At 38.5% G+C, this 21,201-nt stretch overlaps 1 protein-coding gene across 2 annotated transcripts in view; it reads right to left on the reverse strand.

The window, feature by feature from the left end:
* CDYL (chromodomain Y like) overlaps positions 1 to 21,201 on the reverse strand; it is a 245,425-nt gene that overhangs the window by 199,784 nt on the left and 24,440 nt on the right. The gene's annotated exons all lie outside the window — the stretch shown is intronic.

Consider the following 21,201-nt stretch of genomic DNA (forward strand, 5'->3'; position numbering starts at 1 on the left):
CTGCCTTATCTTTAAGTTTACTAATTCTCTCTTCAGTTGTGTCTGATCTGCTCTTAAACTTTTTTTTGTTGTTTATTCTTTAATCCAGACTATGATTTTATTTATTAATTTCTTTCTAAATCTCCTTGACCTTAATAATATGGTTATTTCTAAGTTAGTGTCACAAACTCACATTTGTAGCCTCTGTGAACCTGTCTTTATTGTCTGCTGTTTCTATTAATTTTAGTTCATGTTATTTTACTCCTTATGTGTCTATTTTTTATTATGAGCTAGATACGATATTTGCAAAATTGTAGAAATGTTTGAGGTCCAGGATAATGCTATCTTTCTCCAAATTGGATTTATGTTTGTTTCTGCCACCTACACAAGTGTGCAAATACTCAAATGTTACCCAAAAACAATTTTAGAGATTGATGTAATTCAAACCTGAGCTACAGTCTCCAGGAGAGCTTTCTCTGCATTACCCTTTTTCCTCAAGTCACTTTGAACATCTCTGTAAAAGAGAGTTCTAGCTTAGTATTGTAACACATATTTGGAAATATAGTCAGAAAGGTGAGCTAAACCCTGAAATTGCATAATAATTTATACCAAATTGAGAACATGTTAAAGTTCCACATGAAGGAATGGCACAAGGCCAGTGGACTTTATTTATAAGGGGTATGATGGGGCTGGGATTTGGGTTGGTTGGGAGCGAATTACAGCAAAAGCATGAAGTGAAGCCTCACTGATTTATTTGTTTTTCTGAGAGTTAGGCTTATATTTGATAAGTCCATGTATAGTAAACCCATGTGTTCCTCTCTTTACTATAAATATTTTAACCAGGCATTTTCCATTCCTGCCAGGTTTCTTTTTGGTCCCTTTGTGCCAATTTTGTCATAGCTTAGGTTCAGATTTCTCACCCCAAATAGCTCAGCTTCACATCTACCTTCCTCTATGCTAGAAATGGATGACCGACCCCTTACTTTGCTGAGGCTTCTCCTTTCTTTATTCATTGCCATGAATATTCCTCTAAATGAAGCAAGCTTTTTTTCTGATCAATCCACAAGGAACCAATGCCATCAGTATTTAGCATGAAGCCCATCAACACTGCATGGTCCTCTGAAAGTAGCATAAACACTTATTCTTGGTAAGTTTACTACTTGGATAATCTTTTAAAAAATTTTTTTTTTTTAAATTTTTTTTTTTTCAACGTTTATTTATTTTTGGGACAGAGAGAGACAGAGCATGAACGGGGGAGGGGCAGAGAGAGAAGAGACACAGAATCGGAAATAGGCTCCAGGCTCCGAGCCATCAGCCCAGAGCCTGACGCGGGGCTCAAACTCACGGACCGCGAGATCGTGACCTGGCTGAAGTCGGACGCTCAACCGACTGCGCCACCCAGGCGCCCCTAAAAATTTTTTTTTAATGTTTATTTATTTTTGAGAGAGAGACACAGAGCACGAGCAGGGGAGGGGCAGAGAGAGAGGGAGACACAGAATCTGAAGCAGGCTGCAGGCTCTGAGCTGTCAGCACAGAGCCCAATACAGGGCTTGAATCCATAAACCATGAGATCATGACCTGAGCCAAAGTCGGGTGCTCAACTGACTGAGCCACCCAGGTTCCCCTAATCTTTTTTTTTTTTAATTGCCATGTTGTTTTTTATGTCTTTGGTCTTGTTGATGTTTTAATGCATCTCTTCTCTCTGCTTTAGAAGAGAGCTCCAAAAAAAGTTTTAGCCAACAATACCGTGAATTCATGAGCTCCTAGTATATAGGGTGCAGTGATGATAGTGAGGTCAAAATGCCATGAATTCTTACTGGTGCATTCTTTTCTTTTTAATTTGTTTTATTGAGGTATAGTTGACATAAAATTGTAAGAATTTAAAGTGTACATAGTGGTGATTCGATATACATATTTGATACACATACACATACATTGTGAAAGGATTCCTTCAGTCTAGTTAATTAACATCCATTACTTCACAAATTTATCTTTTTAAAAATTTTTGTAGGAATCTTTGAGTTCTATTCTCTTAGCAAATTTCAATACTACAATTCAGTATTATCGCCTATATTCACCATGTTTTTTACATTAGATCCTCAGACCTTATTCATCCTAAAGTGAAAAGTTTGTTCTACTGGTACATTTTCCAGTAAGTTGTTACGGAGCACTGAGTGGGGTGGGTAATTCTTTTTTGAGAGAATATGACTGTATTCGGCTGAAATAAGTTCATGTAGATAAAAGATTGTTTCAACCCCAGGTTGACTGACTAACTTCAGTTAAAGAAACAGCAGATTTGCTTTCGGTAATAGAGGTAAAATAACACTAAACTGTTCAAGGAAAGTTATTGTTAAAGTCTTATAATTTTTAAAATAAAAAGATCAATGGATTCACTTAGTTTAAGCTATAGGATCTGAAGAGTTACTTAAAATATAAAAAAATTAAAATGTAAATGAAAATGAAAATTTAAAATGTAATATGTAAGCATGACTAAATAAATTATAGCATATCTATAAAATAAAATATTATATAGCCCTTAATAGTAAGATTTTTTCAAAGATGAGGAAATGCTTATGTCTTAATGTGAAATGAAAGAACCTGAGCATAATGCATAAAATATCTCTGGACTAAAAAAGCTGGAATGCTAATTTTTGTTGAGGAGAAACAGGTGACTGAGAGGTCAGAGGAGAATCTTCTCTATATACATTTGTAGCTTCTGATCTTGAAACTATGTGAATGTATTACTTAGTTTTTAAATATTAAAAAATTAAAATGAAGAACACAGAAATATAAATATTATATATGCAGTATAATTTCAACTATGCAAAAATGTACATAGAAAAATAAGTAGCAGGAACCATGCTCATATACCAACATGATTCCCTCTGGAATTATAGAGTTTTTATTTCTTCTTACTGTATTTCTGTATTTTCCATAGCTTTTATGTAAGAAAATGTATTTTTGATGAAAATAAATTTTATTTGAAAATAAATAGAAAATATGAAATTTTAAAAACTTGGAAACTATTTTAAATATCCTTTACAAGTTTATACCTTATCATCAAGTTTTTTCATTTAGGAATAAAGTCATCCTTTGGGAGGATTTTAATAAGTTTATTATAAGTGAATAAAATTTAACAGTGCATTTTCTTCAAAAGTTAAGTTGAAATGGTTTCCTGTTTCCATTAGTAGAAAAGGTCAATTTTCACTTAAAAGATGAAGTCCATTCTCAGAGTTAGGAGAATTGAATTCTCACAGTGGGTCTGCAGTAGCTATGTACCTTGAACAAGTAATGTAACTTATATAGGTTAAATAATTTTCAATTTTGAAACAAAGAGCTTGGACTAGATTAAAGTTTCTAAGCTTTTGGTACAACTTGGGACCTGTACCCTTTTAAAAAAAGTACTGTGGAAACCATCATCAATTTGCCAACTTTTTGTTTCATTAAGGAAAATCATAGCGGTCAAACAGAACTCACAACTGCTACCCTCTACTATATCATCAACATTGTTTCATAAAACAAAGGAATTTTAACACATACACAAAGTAGGAGAGTCATAATCATAAGATATAGGGTAATTATTTAAATTGTATTATTTAGTTTTACCAAAAAAAATCATTATAAAAATGTTTTTCTCATTTTCTTGAAGACATGTGTTGGGGTCATGGTTTAGATAAGGACTATTTTCACTCTAAAATAGTATGATTCTAAGTAAAGAAATTGGCAACAAACTTATTTTAAATAGTTTGAGCTTATATTCTATACACTTATTCATGTCAATCAATTATAGATACAGTGGTGGCCCAAACAAATCATTTATGTTCACACAGAGCTTGAAAAAACAGTGACTTCCTTCAGTTATCAAGTAAGCATAATAATTTCATTTTTCAGTACACAATGATGGCAGGTACTGGCCTAAATGCTCTGTACCTCACTGAATATCACCATAAGCTCTGAGGTAGACAGAAGTAACTCCATGTTATCAAAAATCTTAAAGTGACTGAATTTCCACAGTTGATTAGATTGGAATTTAGGTGCTATAAATTCTAAAACCTGTGTTGTTTTCATTTCCTCTATCAAAGTAATTTGCTTTCCTTGAATATTATATTGTTCATAGGCGATTTATATGATAACTCATTCTAAATCTCCAAAGGATATAGAAAGTGTTTGAAATCCATCCTTGCCCTCTACGAATTTAAAATCTGACCAAGGAGGCAACACACACACACACACACACACACACATACACACACGAGAATTTTCCTCAGAATGCAAGGCAACATAAAATTGTGCTGAATAAGTAATAATAAATACAGTAGGCAAATTTTTGAGGAAGGTAAAAACCACAGAACCAACTCTGAGACTTGAGTTGGGCATTTCAAGGGTAGGGGTGGGAAAAGAATATATACTTCAAGAGAGGAAAGACTTTGTGAACAGAAGTTTAGAAGGAAAATGAAATGCTTGTTCCAGGGAAAATGAAGAGAGCAGAAGATTGAAGTGAAAGTAAAGTGAAGGCCGATAAAACGGTAAAAATAGGTTAGAGTTGAATTGTGGAAGCCCCACACTGAAGACTTCTGACCAGCTAATGACAGGGCAGAGGCTGCCCTTGGGAAGGTTCAACAGTAGGGAATTGGGGAAGGAAGGCATGCATGAGAGCTAGAGGCAGAAAGAGAGGACAGCGATTTATTGGAGACATTAATGAAGAAGTCTGTGAAGTACAAGAAAGAAGAATGGATGAAAGAAAAATTGGAAAGAAGCAACATGGCAGGCCTTGTGATGGATTTCATATGAACAGTGATAAGGAGGGGAAGGATCAAATAAGTATCCTAAATTTTAAGCTTTATATTTAGTAGGAGAATTACGGTATGGTAGGCGAAAATAGGGACATCATGAAAGTTTATTTTGGAAAAAAAAAGAGAATTTAATTTTAGATATAAGTTTGGGAGGCAGCTTAACATGACAGAATGGAGTTCAAATTTTGTTTTTGCAATGTTGAGAAAAACTTGCTGAAAGACCAGGGCAAGTTTCTGTCTCTGTCTCTCATTCCCAGTTTCCTAATATGTAAAGCTAAGAAGATAAAACCCACCAATAGGGTGGTTCAGAGGATTAAATGAAATCTTTTTTTTTTTTAAGTTCATTTGTTTATTTTGAGAGAGAGAGAGAGAGAGAGAGAGAGAGCATGAGCAGTGAAGGGGCAGAGAGAGAGGGAGAGAGAATTTCCAAGCAGACTCTGCACTGTCAACACAGAGCCCAATAAGGGGCTTGATCCTGTGAACCGTGAGATTATGTCCTGAGCCAAAATCAAGAGTCGGATGCTTAACTGACTGAGGCACCCAGGCACCCCGGAATGAAATCTGTTTTTAAAGCACCTATTGTAGCATGTACTGTATACAAAAGTTTTTTTTTTTGTTATGACTAAGTGTCCTGATAGCACTAACAAAGTTCAATAAATGGCTGACCCAATGAATGTCAAGTGTCAGTGGAAGATCCAGTAAATAATCTGAGCTGAGAAATTGGAACTCAAGTGAATAGTCAGACTGGAGAGTCAGCTGTTAAGAATGATAGTTGATGCTTTAAGGGTTAGTTACCCTAGCAAGTGAGAAGAGAGAAGCTGTCAGACTGAGTGGTGAACTTGGGTAATATCTATAGTCCAAGGGTGTAAGGAGGAAGAGAAAACGTTTCATAAGGCAAAGACTTAATCAGAGAGCGAATAAGAGAAAAAAGAGGAGGCGATATTACAGAATTCAAGAGGGAATGATTTCAACAAAGAAGTAGTGAACATCTCCAAATGTTTCAGAAAAGGCACATACCATGTTGTTACTTAAATTTTAGAGCAATTTCAAGAGTTGGCATGATTGTCAAGAGCATAGGAATAAAAGTAGTTGGGAAATAACTCTTTAATTTTCAAATGTTCCTTATTACAAGTTACACTTCATTTGTTTAATGTATCCAGAAAACAAAGGGCAAACTTTAACCAGTCTTTGTCCAAATTGTCACAAAACCAAATGATATAGTCCAACTGAGATTTGCATGTTGATGAGGCCAAGAGCTAAATGTCAAAGGTCAATTGCCTTATCTAACCTTCAATATCTGGTTATAACTTCAAGAGATCTTATGGGGCTAAATACATCTTCTGATATGAAAATCTGTCAACTTCATGGTCTTGGAAATATGATCTATTTATATTCATGACTTACATATGCCTCTGAAAAATCATAGCTGCGCATCATCCCCAATGCCCAGCTGCTGCAAGTACTTGGCATAAGGAGTTTGAGTTGAGGCTTTATTGGCAAAAGATGCCAAGGACTCCATTCAATCCAACTGAAATTTATGAAGTTACCACAATAGATTTATAAAAATGAGTTGGTTTACAAAACATAGGCAATACAAAGAGATAAAGGAAATTGTCAAAGGGAAAAGGGGGTAAGGAAATCAAAGCAAGGATAAAATTATTACAGTGCAATGCATTTCATTTGCTAAACAAATTTGACTCTAAGTTTCCTAGTGGCCAGAGCACTCCCAGTTATGAGGTTGCTGCTACTACTTGTAAGATAAAAGGATGTTTCGTAAAAGCCATGGTTCTCCTGAAGCTGCAACCCCAGGGGAATCTCTCCTATGGGTCCTCATAAAGAGGAATCCAGCAAAGTGGCAGCCTGGGTTATCAATAAGATCCCTGTGTTAAATATAGTGATGTATTACTTAGGGTCGGGTCTGATAGCACCCCTCTATGTATGCACAATTCATTCAAGTCCATTCTCCAAGGAGGCAAATATGTGTGATCTAAACACACAGGACTCTCACAATCAGGTTTGGTCCCAGGGTAAATTTTAGGGTATCCAGCAGAACAGACAATATATATACCTTTCAGGGAATTTCCACAAACATTATTTTTCAAAAACCGGTCTCTGCTAAAGGACTGGACAGTAAGGAGTTCAAGGTTGTATTCTCCAGTGAGAGCCCAGAGTACAAGTATTCTGTATGACCTAGGGCAGGCACATGTGCCTTGATCACTGGCAGACCCAGGGGAAAGACAAGGTTCTTTTGTGAAAGTGATCTAGTCTAGTTGAGCTCACAGGTGGTCAAACACTTCTAAGGGAACTCGTGACCTAGTGACTGTGGACAAGTCACCATTTTGACTCCTTTGCGCTTATTCTCTCAGTTTAAAATAATAATGAAGATTCCTAAAAATATGTACTATTTTGGTTTGCGCAGTTTCAAATGTAGTCTCCCATTTTGTCTGATTTGATCCTTATGGCAAGATGATGAAGCAGGGCAGACACAGTCTTCATAGACAATGTCTGTCTATGATAGATGTCTTGATAGATGTCTTGATAGACAATTCCCCCACAAAAGGAAGAGGGGGCTTCTAAAGATCTTCTTTGAGGGCTAAGATTCCATGGTTTTCACTATGAGATGTCTTGTCTAGCTGATCCTTCAGGGATAGCAGCCTTGATTGTTTAAGATTCACCTATGCTTTTTGAATGTAAAATTCTAGTTGGCAGGTAATGGCTTATGTTAGGAGAGCACCATGGAGGTGTTCCGTCAATATTATCCTGATTTCAGCCCACACTGTACACTTAAATCTTCCCTGTTCTAATTCTTCTTCACCGAAGTTAGGATGAAATCCTGTTAAACTGCAAGTTCAGAAATGTACATTTTTAAAGTTGTCATGCCAGCAGGCAAAAAAGAGTATGACTGAGTGACTTACAGCTTTAAAGATGCATAAAAGACCTTTATTTGGAGGCACTCCCAACCCCCTCAATTGCCCTTCACAACATTCATCTTGGGCAGGAAGGAAACAGATCTCTTTCCCCATGGTTTCCAGCCTCAGGGATGGTAATGGGGCATTAGTGGAATTCTCAGAAGCACCCCGCCCAGGATACATTGCAAATATTAACATGGGCAAGAGGCTGCTAGGAAGGCCCGGTATCCCTGAGCTAATTGCCCTGCCCATTATTATGGCTTCATTCTACAGGGGATTCATTGGGTCACATGTGCAGCAACACAGACTGGAGATGGGAGAAGCTATTTAATGGCTGCAAAAATAGAGATGCCATGCAGGCTGGCACACAGCTGTGGCCTTGCCCAGTATTACCAAATTCACGCTGGGCCCTGAGCCAACAAAGCAGTCGCAGGAAGGATGAACAAGCCACCTCCATAGCATGTGGCTACTCCTTCAACTTAGGAAAAGAAAAGCCTTTGTTAGGCATTTACAATGAATGAAAGTGAAGATTTCCTGGATCAGTTTGCATTTCCAAGTATGCTTTCCTCTTCTATCATTTCCCCACCTCTTAACTGGGAGAAGTTTTAAAACCAAAATGGTTAGGTAGAGTTAAAGCTGGTCTGTACCAAAATGGAGCAGATTATCTTGTGAGTGTGTTTTCCATCCTCAGCCCCGAGCGGAGAGTGCATTTGTGGGGATATAAGGGTGTTTCATCCACGGTTTTCCTGTTGTTTTTGTAAACAACTGTCCTTCTCATTATCATCATTAAAGTTCCAGACACTGACGTTGGCTGAAAAGCAAAAGGAAGTACGCTTTGAATATATTTTATAAAGGGGAGCAGGAGTGAAGTAGGAAAAGTATATTGAAATGTTTAAATAAATGTTATTCTTTTGGAAGAATGAATGTGTTGTAGACCAATGCTTCTCAAACTTCAATGTGCCTACAGGTAATCCGGGGACCTCATTTAGAAAATTTTTGGTTTAATGTTTATTTATTTATTTATTTTTTTTTGAGAGAGAGAGAGCGCGCAAGCATGAGTGGGAGAGGGACAGAGAGAAGGGTTGAGAGAAAGAATCCCAAGCAGGCTCCATGCTGTCAACACAGCCTGATGCGGGGCTCGATCCCACAAACTGTGGGATCGTGACCTGAGCCAAAATGAAGAGTCAGATGCTTAAGAGACTGAGCCACCCAGGTGCCCCTCCAAGGACGTCATTAATGGGCAGAGTCTGACTGCAGGTCGGGGGTGGGGCCAGAGGGTCTGCATTTCTAACACGTTCCCACGTGATGCTTGTGCTACTGGCCCACAGACTACACTTTACATAGGAAAGGTATAAATGTAGGTTTATATACCTTGTTAGCAACATTTCTATCATTAAAAAAAAAATAATTCTGGACTACCCTCATTAGACCATTAGAAGGGTATTTTGCTCAAAGCCAAATGTGTGTAATTAAAAACGATAGGAAGACAGGTCTGGCTTTTTTACCATAAGATAGCAAACTCATTTCTACAAAATTACAGTACAAAATCTCCACTTTTTTCTCTAGCTTCTATCACTTACATGTACTTTTCATAGCCATTTAGTAACATCATGCTTATTAATTTTAAGAGGACTAAGCAGTAGCCACTCTCAAAAGGGTCCCAGTTTAGAAAATAAATTATAGATTCACTCTATTTACAGCCCAAACCTGCTTGTATAGTTACCTGGCATTTAACAGACTGTTGTCCTGTATTGCTTATTATTTCTATTTATGTGTATATCTTAGGTTTTTGATGAGATTATGACTTCTTTGAGAGCATTTCAATCATTCACTTGATCAATACTAAAACAACCTGGGGTCATTATCCATATACAATTGAAAGTTGGATTCAGATAGCTCTTAAGATCATACAAGTCTGTTCAATAACTATCCAGGTAGCAGCAGCAGCCCTGGTAGAACAAATTCATCCATCCATCTATCCATCTATCTGTATGTCCATCTGTCCATGCATCCCATCATCCCTCCAAACCTTATTTAAAACCACTGTGCCAGGTGCTGGGCAGGATCCTAGAAGTACAACAGCAATCAAAGCACAGCCACTGCCTCCAAGACTTCTTGTTTATTTCTTCACATAGAAATATTTATTGACTCATTTTTACAAAATAAACTTTTTTTCCCCAGCTTATTCAGATGACAGAGATATCCTCTGTTTGGAGAAATAGGAACAGGAAATGAGAATCTATTGGAATGAGCACAGATCCAGAAATACACAGAAGGTGGTTTTGGCTCAGGTTCCAAAATGGTCCAACCACTTCCATTCCCGGGGCCTCAATTTTCTCATCTGCCAGTTGAAGGTGTTCAATGATTGCTGAGATCTCTTCTAGTCTTACAATTTTATGAGAGGAGTTTGAATGTTTTCTCCTTTCCTGTTAAAGACTTGTAGGAAGAGAAGAATTTTAGAGAGCTTTGAACAGCAGAGGGAATAAGACCGTAGAAGCCTTTAGAAATGGTTCATTGCAAGCCAAGAAACTTCTTCTTCTTGGCTTTTGGCACATTTTTCTTTTTACCTTTCTCAACTCCATCATTGGTTCTGCAGTTTACCAAGATTTCCCTTTATTTCTTTTTTCACTAAAATTTGTTTTTCACATCTTTGCTATCAATCTATCTAACCACATACCTTTTCCTTTCTTGGCTCCGCCTCCTGTGTTTGTTCATCCTCTCGACTTTCTTTCCTCATATTTCTCAATGCCATCATACCTCACTTTTGCTTCTAAATTCTTTTTTTAAAATGTATTAAAGTCCTGGGTGGTTCAGTTGGTTATGGCTCAAGTCATAATCTCACAGTTGCGAATTCAAGTGCCTTATCGGGCTCTGCAATGACAGTGCGGAGCCTGCTTGGGATTCTCTCTCTCCATCTCTCTCTGCCCCTCCCCCCTCAAAATAAGTAAATAAACTTAAAAAAATTAAAAATATAAAAGTTGCATAACATTCCATGGTGTGGATCTTCCAAAAAAATCCAACCAAACAAACAAAAATGGATTGAAGTCTAATTGACTTCAAATACCATATTGATTTCAGGTATACAGCAGAGCATGTACATACATGCTATATACATATATAGCATGATTTGACGTTTGTATACATTGTGAAATGGTCACTACTATGTGTAGTGGCCATTTCTATTCCAGTTCTTGCGATCAATTATCATTTTTGCTCACTCCATTCTTTTTCTTACCCTCCACCTGAAGCCATTTGATGTTTGCCACATAACCTGTGTTATTCATACATATTCTTCATACTTTTTCCCAGTGGACAATGGAGTGGTAGAAATATTGTATCTCTTGGAAAATCTGTCCATGTGATTTGGTATATGAAAAATTACCTGACATGCTCTGAATGGCATTTTTCTACAGATTCATTCATTTATTTGCTCAACAGATACTTATTAAGCACCTGCTATAAAGAGCACTGTGTCAAGGCACAGGAAGGAGTGAAAAGAAGGACAAGATATGATATTTATCTTCTTGAGATATTAAATATTAGAAGAAAGAGTTGTAGTGGCACCTAAGTGGCTTAGTCGGTGAAGTGTCCAACTCAGGTTTTGGCTCAGCATGATCTCATGGTTCCTGAGATTGAGCTCCAAATTGAGCTCCACGCTAAAAGTGTGGACCCTGCTTGGGGTACCCTCCTCTCTCTCTACCCCTACTTCTACTCATGTATGCACCTGCATGTGCATGCACTCCCTTCCTCTATCTCTCAAAAGAAAAACATTAAAAAAAAAAAGAATTACAATGCAGTACGACAAATGTCATATTGCTATGAGAACATGGGATAGGAGCCCCCAATGATTGCTGTGTGAAAGCTTCTCTACTGTGTTACATTTGACTTCCAAAACACTGTTGTTTCTTCTCTGCCACCCTCTTCCCGTGTCTGTAACTTAGGGGCCTTGCATTGGTGGAAAATGGCTGCATGCTCTGATTCTGTTTGGGCTATGTCAAGCACTAAAATAGTCACAACCTGTGACATAGACAACCTCTATGACAAAAAGGATCAGGATTCTGAAAGGCAATTTACACCTTATGCTTTCAAAGCAAAAAACCAAATACTCAATTTTTGGCAAATCCATATTTGAGGAGATGGGAGTTATAGTGGTAGTGGTGGGGTCCTGAGGGGCAGCTCACCTCAGGAAAAACCACTGATTCAAAAACAAACAAACAAACAAACAAACAAACAAAGTAGAAAGGGGGTGCTTGGGTGGCTCAGTCAGTTAAACATCTGACTCTTTATTTTGGCTCAGGTCATGATCTAGTGGTTGGTGGGAATGAACCCTGCCTTAGGCTCTGTGCTGACAGTGTGGAGCCCTGTTTGGGATTCTCTCTCCCTCTCTCTCTGACCCTCCCCTGCTCTCTTTCTCTCTCTCTCTCTCTCTCTCTCAAAATAAATAAACATTAAATAAATAGAAAGAAAAGAGAGAAGGAAGGAAGGAAGAAACTTGAGATTTCTGTGGATACAAAATTCTATTGATTCTCATCAATTAAAATTCAGAAATGTTTTAGCTAGTAATCCATTATTTCCTATGAGTTTTTAGCATGTCATCACTTAGTAGAGCAGCTAGGAGAGAGATCCTGAGACAAAGAATCTAATATAGGACAAGGATCAGGGCAACTAACCTAGAGTGGGGTAAGACCCCAGAGAGTAGACTGGATGTGGGGGGGGGGCACTGCAGTGGGAAGACCTGGCCACTGTGAGTGCAGTGTGACTTAGGAGGGCCTAAGACATCTGTGTAGGGAAGGAGGTCAACTGTACTCTCTGGGTAAGCTCATCCTTTCCCTGGCTCTAATTACTAGCATGTGCACAACCATACACCTTTCCCAGGCCAGGTCTTTCTGGTGAACCCACGATTCCTAGGACTTCTATTTGATATTAACCTGTCCCCAGACCTGCTCCTCTTCTTCCTTCATCTAATGTCACTCACCCACCCAATTTTCCAAGCTGTTGTTGGAACCAGGTGTTGAGCTGACTCCTCGTCACTCAGTTGTGAGCAGGTGTCCACAGCGATGCTTCAGTCTGTCTACTGCTGCCCATTCTTGTTGTTATCCCTGAGTCCCAGCCATCACCATCTCAACACTACATCAACTTCATAGATTACTCACTGATTTCTCCACTTATTGTCATGTTTCAAACCATCCTCTACCCTGAAGCTAGAGTGAACTCTCTAAAGCACAAATCAGATGTGTCCCTCTTGCGTTCAACATTCCATTATCCACAGGATGAAATCCAAACGGGTTAGTGTGGAGCACCAAGACTTTCAGGATTTGAACCCAGCCTCAGGATGACTCTTCTCACACCCTACTCATGGCCTCCAAATGCCAGCTATACCTAACAGTGTCCTGAATGTAGCTTTCTCTTGCTTCTGGGATTTTGCACATGTTGTCTCCTTGGCTGGGGTGACCTTCCTGCCTGCCAGTGCTTGGCTAATGTCTGTTTATCCTTCTAGGTCTCTGCTTGGGCATCTTCTCCTAAAAGAAGTCTTTTCTCCCCTCCATTGCCCCCAAGACTTGGCATGACATGCCTCTTATGAGCTTACACAGCACCTGACCTCACTCCTCCCAGCACTTAACACCCTGTTCTGTGAGTAGAGTGGGGCCTTGAGCCTGTTGACATTTCCGGTCCTAAGTGCAAGAGCTGGCACAGAGGGTACACTCAATATTTGATGAAAAAGGGGCAAAGGAAGAAAAGAGGTTTAGGGGCACCTGGGTGGCTCAGTTGGTTAAGCATCTAACTCTTGATTTTGGCTCAGGTCATGATCTCACAGTTCATGAATTTGAGCCCACGTTCAAGTCTGAGCTGACAGCTTGGAGCCTGCTTGAGATTCTCTCTCTCCCTCTCTCTCTGCCCCTATCCCACTTGTGCTCTCTCTTTCTCTCTCAAAATAAATAAATAAACTTAAAAAATTTTTTTTAAAAGAAAAGGGATTTTTGAGAGTAGTATGAAAGGTGTTCACATCATACTTGCTCTATTTACTCATTTTCTTAACTTTTTCCCTCCCCCATTTCTGCTCATTAAGACCATAATATATGGGGCCCCTGGGTGACTCAGTAGGTTAAACACCCGACTTCAGCTCAGGTCATGATCTTGTGGGTTGTAGTCTGCTGTCAGCATAGAGCCAGCTTTAAATCCTGTGTACCCTTCTCTCTCTGCCCCTCCCCTGCCTGTGCTCTCTTTCTCTCTCAAAAATAAAATAAACATTAAAATTTTTTTTAAAAGACCATAATATATGGTTTTAAAATATCAATTAATAATCTGGACCTGGAGTGACTCTCCTCTGGATGAATCCAGATTGATTATACAGGTGATGAATGACCATCTAGTACTGAAAAGTTAACATGGTTATAAGTCATTCCTTTGAGAAAAAAAAAAACCCAAAACCTCAAACTCCATCATAAGCAATATACCATAGTGGTCAAAAGATTACCTTTGGTCTCTGAGAGACTGAGTTCAAGTCTTGGCTCTGTCATTTGCTATGACTTTGGGTAGATTACTTAACCCATGTCTCAATTTCCTTATCTATAAGGTGGTGATCGCAGGAGTATCACATGTTTTTGAGGATTACCCAAGGTGTACAAAAAACTTAACACATTGCCATTTACTATACAGTGTCAAAAAATGTTGGTTATTATAATAACTAGTGGCAGCAGGTCTCTGAAAGACTCTCTTTCTTTTTTTCTCTTACAATTTAGCAATTTATAGTCAGATCTGAACTGAACAGCCCCAGTCACTTCTTTCCTTTCCTCTCCATGTCTTCCTTCCAATTCCCATCTGATGCATGATTCCATGGCCCATCTCTGCTGCCCTGAGTCAGGAATTAGTCTACATAATCATGAGATCTTTGGAGTTCTCCTTATGAGAAACATCATCTGAAATCCTGTCCCAACTTGAGAAAAGTGTTACAGATTATATACAGGAAAAAGAGTTTTATATAAGTTATAAACTCTCAGGTTTATGTTATTACTAGGACCTGTTATGATTAATAAAACATACATACTTCTTATCACATTCTACATATGACTAGTCATATCTTTGGGTGTAACATCTTGTTCCAGATTTAAACCACTTTTGTTTTTGCATCTTAATATTTGCTACAGCTAAATATCATCCTTATCAATATGAGATTTGGCACCTGGGAGTTGGGTGATAGAAGCAATAAAATCCAATAGCATCATTGGCTTAGTGGAGAAGTTCAGGTATTGAGCAATGATAAAAGATATTGTTGGTTGGAAAGCTAGTGACTCTTGTTGTGCTGTAGCAAAATGTTTGATCCAACTGTCACCTGCTGAATCATGTAAAGAAAGCACACAAACTGAATGTGTAGCTAGGGGAAAAGGTAGGGAATATAAACTTTCTGTTTGTATTGGTTGCTTCTTGTGGCTTTTAGCCAACTACTACAATCAAGATATGAACTTGGGCTGGAGCTAGCCTACCTGTTAACAGAAATGGAAGGGAATACAGTTTCGCTACGGGATTGTCTCTGCCTGTGATCTAAATTGATTATGAGCCCTATAACTGGGAGTCTTGCCGGGGTGAAAAATCCAATTACTTTTTCTGCCCAGACTGAAGCAGTAGTAAGACGCGACTGCATGTTCATCCAGTCTTGGCAGGAGATAAGAACGTGGGCCCAAACCCCTTTCAAGCATTTTCCCTCAGTATTCACTGCTAGACAATGGAAACAAGTCCAGCCATAAAGACAGATGAAGGGTATTACCATCCCACTCAACTTTTTCTTTCTTTGCTTCAAAAGGTCTGAGGAATAGTCAACTTCAATTTGAGAAGGATGGGACTGGCAGAGCATAAAGAGCTATAAATAAAAGATCAGAGTTTTCAGGCATAGAGTTTCCAGACACAGTTTTAGGCTGTGGTAACTCACACTTGGAACTGACTGGAAGCAAATAGGTTGGAAGCTTTCTACATTTGGAGAGAAATCTCTAGCTTGGCTTGCAAAACCTTCTAATTATTCAATTCTTAAAAGAATCCCTGGGTCCCAGCACCTGCACAAGAGAGAGTAGTTGTGGAAACCCTGCAGCTCCAAAGAACATCACATCTTCTAATGCCCATGGCTCAAATATAGCCATGGAGGAAAATGGACAAGGGAGAATCTCCCAGGGGGCAAAGCCAGAGGTCATGGTGGACAATAGACAAGGGAGTTCAGCCAAGGCAGCAGCTACCAGAGGGGCCAACCAAGGCATGTACTGCTCATGTAAATGCAGATAACTTATTTTTTGGTTTGTGAATTACCAGACCAGGAGGAGCCACATCTGGTTGTGATGGAGATGACATCACCCAGAGATTCTGGATTTGGGGTGAAATGCAATACCTGGATGAGACTTTGGAATCATCTCTTTTGCAGAGGGAGACACATGTGTCTATGTTGGGGAAGAAGAGTATGCATGATTATTTGGGAAGCCAAACTGCTAGCTTCCTTCCAGAATCCATTCTTCTCTTCTCCTTTAATAAAAGAATTCTGATTTTTAACTAGGCACATTGTTGCCCAGCTAGAAATCTTTATATCCCTGCCTCCCTTATTATTTAGTTAGAGTCAGGTATTTAAGTTCTGACCAATGAGATAAAGAGTAGTTGGGTTGCAAGGAGCCCTTGGAAGTCTCCTTAAAATGGAAGGCCATGCTCATTCTCCTTCTCCTCCATCCTGCTGATTCCAATGTGGATGTTGTAGTTGGAACTTCCGTGGGCATCTTGGACTATGAGAATGAGGGCCTTGGAGAGCTCAAAGAAGCACGATGATATCATGGAGCTAGCAAATTAGCCCTGAATTGCCTTACTTCTAGATCTTTTAAATGAGAAAGAATAAAGTTCCATCTTATTTAAGCGACTGTATTTTGGGACTTTCAGCTATGAAGCTGAATCAGATCATGATTGATATACTCTCTCTGTGTGATTTGGCCAACTGAACTTTAAGAATATAAAGTAGTTCATTTAGTGTTGTGGATTTGAGGTCTCGTCCACTGATCAGCTGAACTATTTGCTGAGACGTTGAAAAGAAACGCCTCTGTTGTTTTAGCTTGGGAGCAGCCAGTGTTGGACTTAATTAGGATGCAAGACTGATACAGTTTCAGAGTTGGGAAAAAATTCCATAATGTTTTGCCCAATTAAAATGATTATAGAGAGTACACTCCCTGTGGCAAATGGCATCTTGCCTACTGTGGGGACAGAGAAAAAAATTAAGGTTACGGTCTGGGTGGGAGTATCTCTATCACCCATGCTCTCTGATCTAGTCTTAGTATCCAATATTAGACAGAAGGCGTGGTTCCACAGGTCTGATCATTTAGAAAAAAAAAAAAAACATGTCAGAAAAGTAGTCAAACTTAATATATTAAAGCTCAGTTCAATGAATGTTTATTCTACTTTCTATGGGCTTACATAGGGTTTCTCAACTCTGACACTATTTTTTTTTTTTTTTTTTTTTTTTTTAAATTTTTTTTTTTTTTTTCAACGTTTATTTATTTTTGGGACAGAGAGAGACAGAGCATGAACGGGGGAGGGGCAGAGAGAGAGGGAGACACAGAATCGGAAACAGGCTCCAGGCTCTGCGCCATCAGCCCAGAGCCTGACGCGGGGCTTGAACTCACGGACCGTGAGATCATGACCTGGCTGAAGTCGGACGCTTAACCGACTGCGCCACCCAGGCGCCCCAACTCTGACACTATTAACATTTTGTACCAGATAATTCTCTGATGTAGGGGGCTCTCCTATGCATTGTAGGATGTTCAGCAGCAACCCTGGTCTCAGTCTTCTACGTTCTAGTTGCACACCCCCATTCCAGTTGTGATAACCAAAATGTCTCCAGACATCGACAAGTGTCCCTTAGGGGTCAAAATCGCCTCCAGTGGAGAGCCATTGGATTAACACGAGGCTCAACACTAATTTCATGTTGTTTTACAATGTACAGGGCCTGCTATTCGCTGGTGTGCTGGGTGAAGAGCTACCAGTTTCCTGGAATTGGGACACAGGACCGAAGCCTATTTTAGTTACCTATACTTGATAGAAAATTTCGAAAATAGCTATAATTTAACAAGCACCTCATAAAGGTCACACACTCTCTTCAGTACTTCATATTTACTACTTATTTTGGGAAAGTTTGTTTTAAAGCATAGGAAAGTACAGCAAAACAAAAAACAAAACAAAACCTTGAGCACATAGATACAGAGAAGAGGTTGGTGGTTGCCAGAGAGGGGGGCGGGCCATGGGCACAGTGAGTAAAGGGGGCCAAAAGGTACAACCTTTCAGTTATAAAATAAATAAGTCATCAAGATGTAATATACAGCAGGGTGACTATAGTTAATAATACTGCCTTGCATATTTGAATGTTGCTAAGAGAGTGGATCTCAAAAGTTCTCATCACACACAAGAATTTTTTTTTGTAACTATATGTGGCAAAGGACACTAACCAGGCTTAGTTGTGGTGATCATTTTGCTATATACACAAACATTAAACTACTGTAATATTATATGTCAATTATACTTCAATTTTTTAAAAAAGTACAGGAAGGTACAATAACAGTTTTTCTACATTTCCTGCCCAATTTCCTTCCCCTCAGAAATTTGGTTTGTATCCAGGCCATATTTTTATACTCTTACTATGGAGATATGCATCTCTAAACAATATTTGGTGTTGCTTTGGGTATTTAAGAATATTTACATAAATGCATATCACGCATATCATAGTGTATGCAGCATTTTTGTACTCAAAGTTATATTTTTTGTGATTCCTCCATGTTGCTACACATAAACCTGGTTATTTATTTTCACTTGTATATAGTATTCCATTGTATGAATGTAGTGCAATTTATTTACCCACCCTTCTACAGATGGACATTTGAGTTGGTTCTAGTAAATCTCTATTATAAAATAAGACTACAGTAAACATTTTTCTATGCCTCTTTGTGCACATGTCCAACACGTGCAGGGGTTTCTTCAGAAGTAGAATTGTTGGATCCAGAGGCTGGGATTATTTTTAACTTTACTGGATAATGCCAAATTGTTCTCCAAAGTGATTGAATCAATTTACATTCCTACTAGCAGTGCATGAAAACCCCTGACTCCCCACAATCCTCTCCAGTGACTGTTTCATCAAAGTTAAAAAATTTTTCTAATTTTATGGGAGTGAAATATCTCACTGTGAATTTCTTTGCATTATCATGCTTTTGGTGAAATTGCACATCTTTTCCTATATTTGTTGGCTATAGTGGTTTGTTCCGTGGGTTACCGTTCATGTCTTTTGCTTGTTTTTCTATTGGGTTTTCATTAAAATGTTTGTTTAAAAGAATTTTAGTATGTTCCATACCAATGCTTTGTTTATTTTATATGTTACAAATATCTTCTTCCAGGTTTTTGTTTGTCTTTAGTTTTTAAAAGATATCTTTCATTGCGTTGAAGTTTTAAACCTTAGCGTAGTTTAATTCATGTATATATATTTTTATCATTTGCCTTTTTTTGGACCTTGCTTAAGAAATCATTTCCTATTCCAAGGTCATAAAGAAGTTATCCTGTATTTCATAACGTTTTCATGTTTTAGTTAAGCATTTATTTCTTTGAAGTCTTTTTGTGTGTATGGTATGAGGTAGAGCTCATATACCATCTCTTAACCTTACAACAACCCTATGAGGAGGCATCATTCCCACTTTACAGATGAGAAAACAAAGATCTAGATAAGTGACTTGTTCAAGTTTTATAGACAGTAAAAGGCAGCAGAACCAGGACTTGAATCCAAGTTTATTTGGTCTCCAAAGGCCATTCTGTTGTACACATGGCATGATGCTCTACCAGAAGGCCAGGTACAAATAAACATGACATTTTATCTTTCAAGACATTTTCTTGCATCCTTATTGTAAGGGTACCACTTAACTCTAAATATACCCTAGATGGGAGATGATTAAATTCACTTATTTTCCTTTTAGTGTAGAGGCTCAGGTCCACTTTGGCCCTGGGTCCTCCAAGCCTTAACCAGTTTGAAACACCAGTGGATTGGACTGAACTGGGAATTAAAAGAAAAGTGGGAGTGGCCTCAGCCACCACTGAATCTTGGAAATTCATCTGTATGTTTAGGATTCTTTTTCTTTTCTGGTCAGTTGTTCTCTGTAGGTAGATATGGTAGAATCAGGGCAGAAAGAAAAGTCTAGAACAGCCGTTCGTAGCATGTTACTGTTTTCCCCCATTGATTTATAAGATTGTTTCATAATATAAGACTATTAGCTCCTTTTCTGTAATTTTTATTGCAAATATTTCGTCAAGTTTGTTATTCTTTTAGTTTGTGATATCAGTATGTTTTGACTTATCTTTGGTGTAATCAAATCTGTCAATCATCCCCATCATTTTTCTATTGCTTTTATGCTTAGAAACTCCTTATGAGCCTTAGATCAGTTTAAAATAACATACAGTTTCCTTTGGAAAAATTTTAAAGTTTTCTTTAAAGTCGCTTTTCATTATATGGTTTAATATGAAAAGTAATTCCCTTCCGTTTACTCCAACCTCCACCTCCACTCCCCCAAGGTATTTACTCTTAACAGCTTCTTGGACACCAATTCCAGAGTATTTTCATAAATGTAGAGCAGAAACTACATTTGCAGCAACAAGTCATTTAGTGGACTTTTTCACACCAATTCAGAGTTGTGTGTCCCCAAGCTGATGACTATTGGATTTAATTTTCTCTAATCTTAAGGGAGCTACAAATCTCACCAAGAGGCCACCAAACCGGCCCTGCAGCCACCTCCCTAACCTTTTCTGACCTATATATGCAGAGGCAGGAAGGTTGTGGGAGGAGCATTCGCTGGAGTAGCATTTCTTGATCTGGAGTCCTCAGGGATTTGTGGATGGAATTCAGGGGGTTCATGATCATGAGTGGGAAGAATAAGTCCGTCCTTATTTTTACTATCTTCTGGCTGAAATTTAGCATTTCCTTCCATTACGAATGTAGACAACAAACCATAGTAGTATCAGCAACACATGTAACTTTGTCACCAGTAGAAGCCACAGGTGTTTTCATGTTACACACAGTTGTTGCAGATACCTCAAAATATCATTTACACTCAGCACCACTTAGAAATCACTGCGAGGATTGTTACATGAAGCAGCATACATATTAGAGTACAAATTTAAAAAAATATTTTTTTCCTTTGTAATATTAGTTTCCTTTGTAATATTGCATATTTTATTTTATAAACATTCTAAGAAGAGGTCCATAAGTCTTTTGACATAAGACTACCAAGAGAATCTATTCACGAGAAAGATCTGGATAGAGGGTTTGTGGTTTGGGGTGCTTCTCTCATTGGTCCCTCACAGCCAAATGAGAAGCTTCCAAGTTGTCACTAGTAGAAATTGAGTTGTGCTATCTTGCTGGTACCCCATTCAAGGTGGCTCCTCTCCCCAACCCTCAGGCTGTGATGGGCATTGCTGGGATGGTTGCCTGGGGGTGAGGCTGTGAGTAGAGATTACCTGGAGAACATCTTCTG

Source organism: Prionailurus viverrinus, chromosome B2 (assembly GCF_022837055.1).
Source record: "Prionailurus viverrinus isolate Anna chromosome B2, UM_Priviv_1.0, whole genome shotgun sequence".
In the NCBI taxonomy this organism is placed as follows: Eukaryota; Metazoa; Chordata; class Mammalia; order Carnivora; family Felidae; genus Prionailurus; species Prionailurus viverrinus.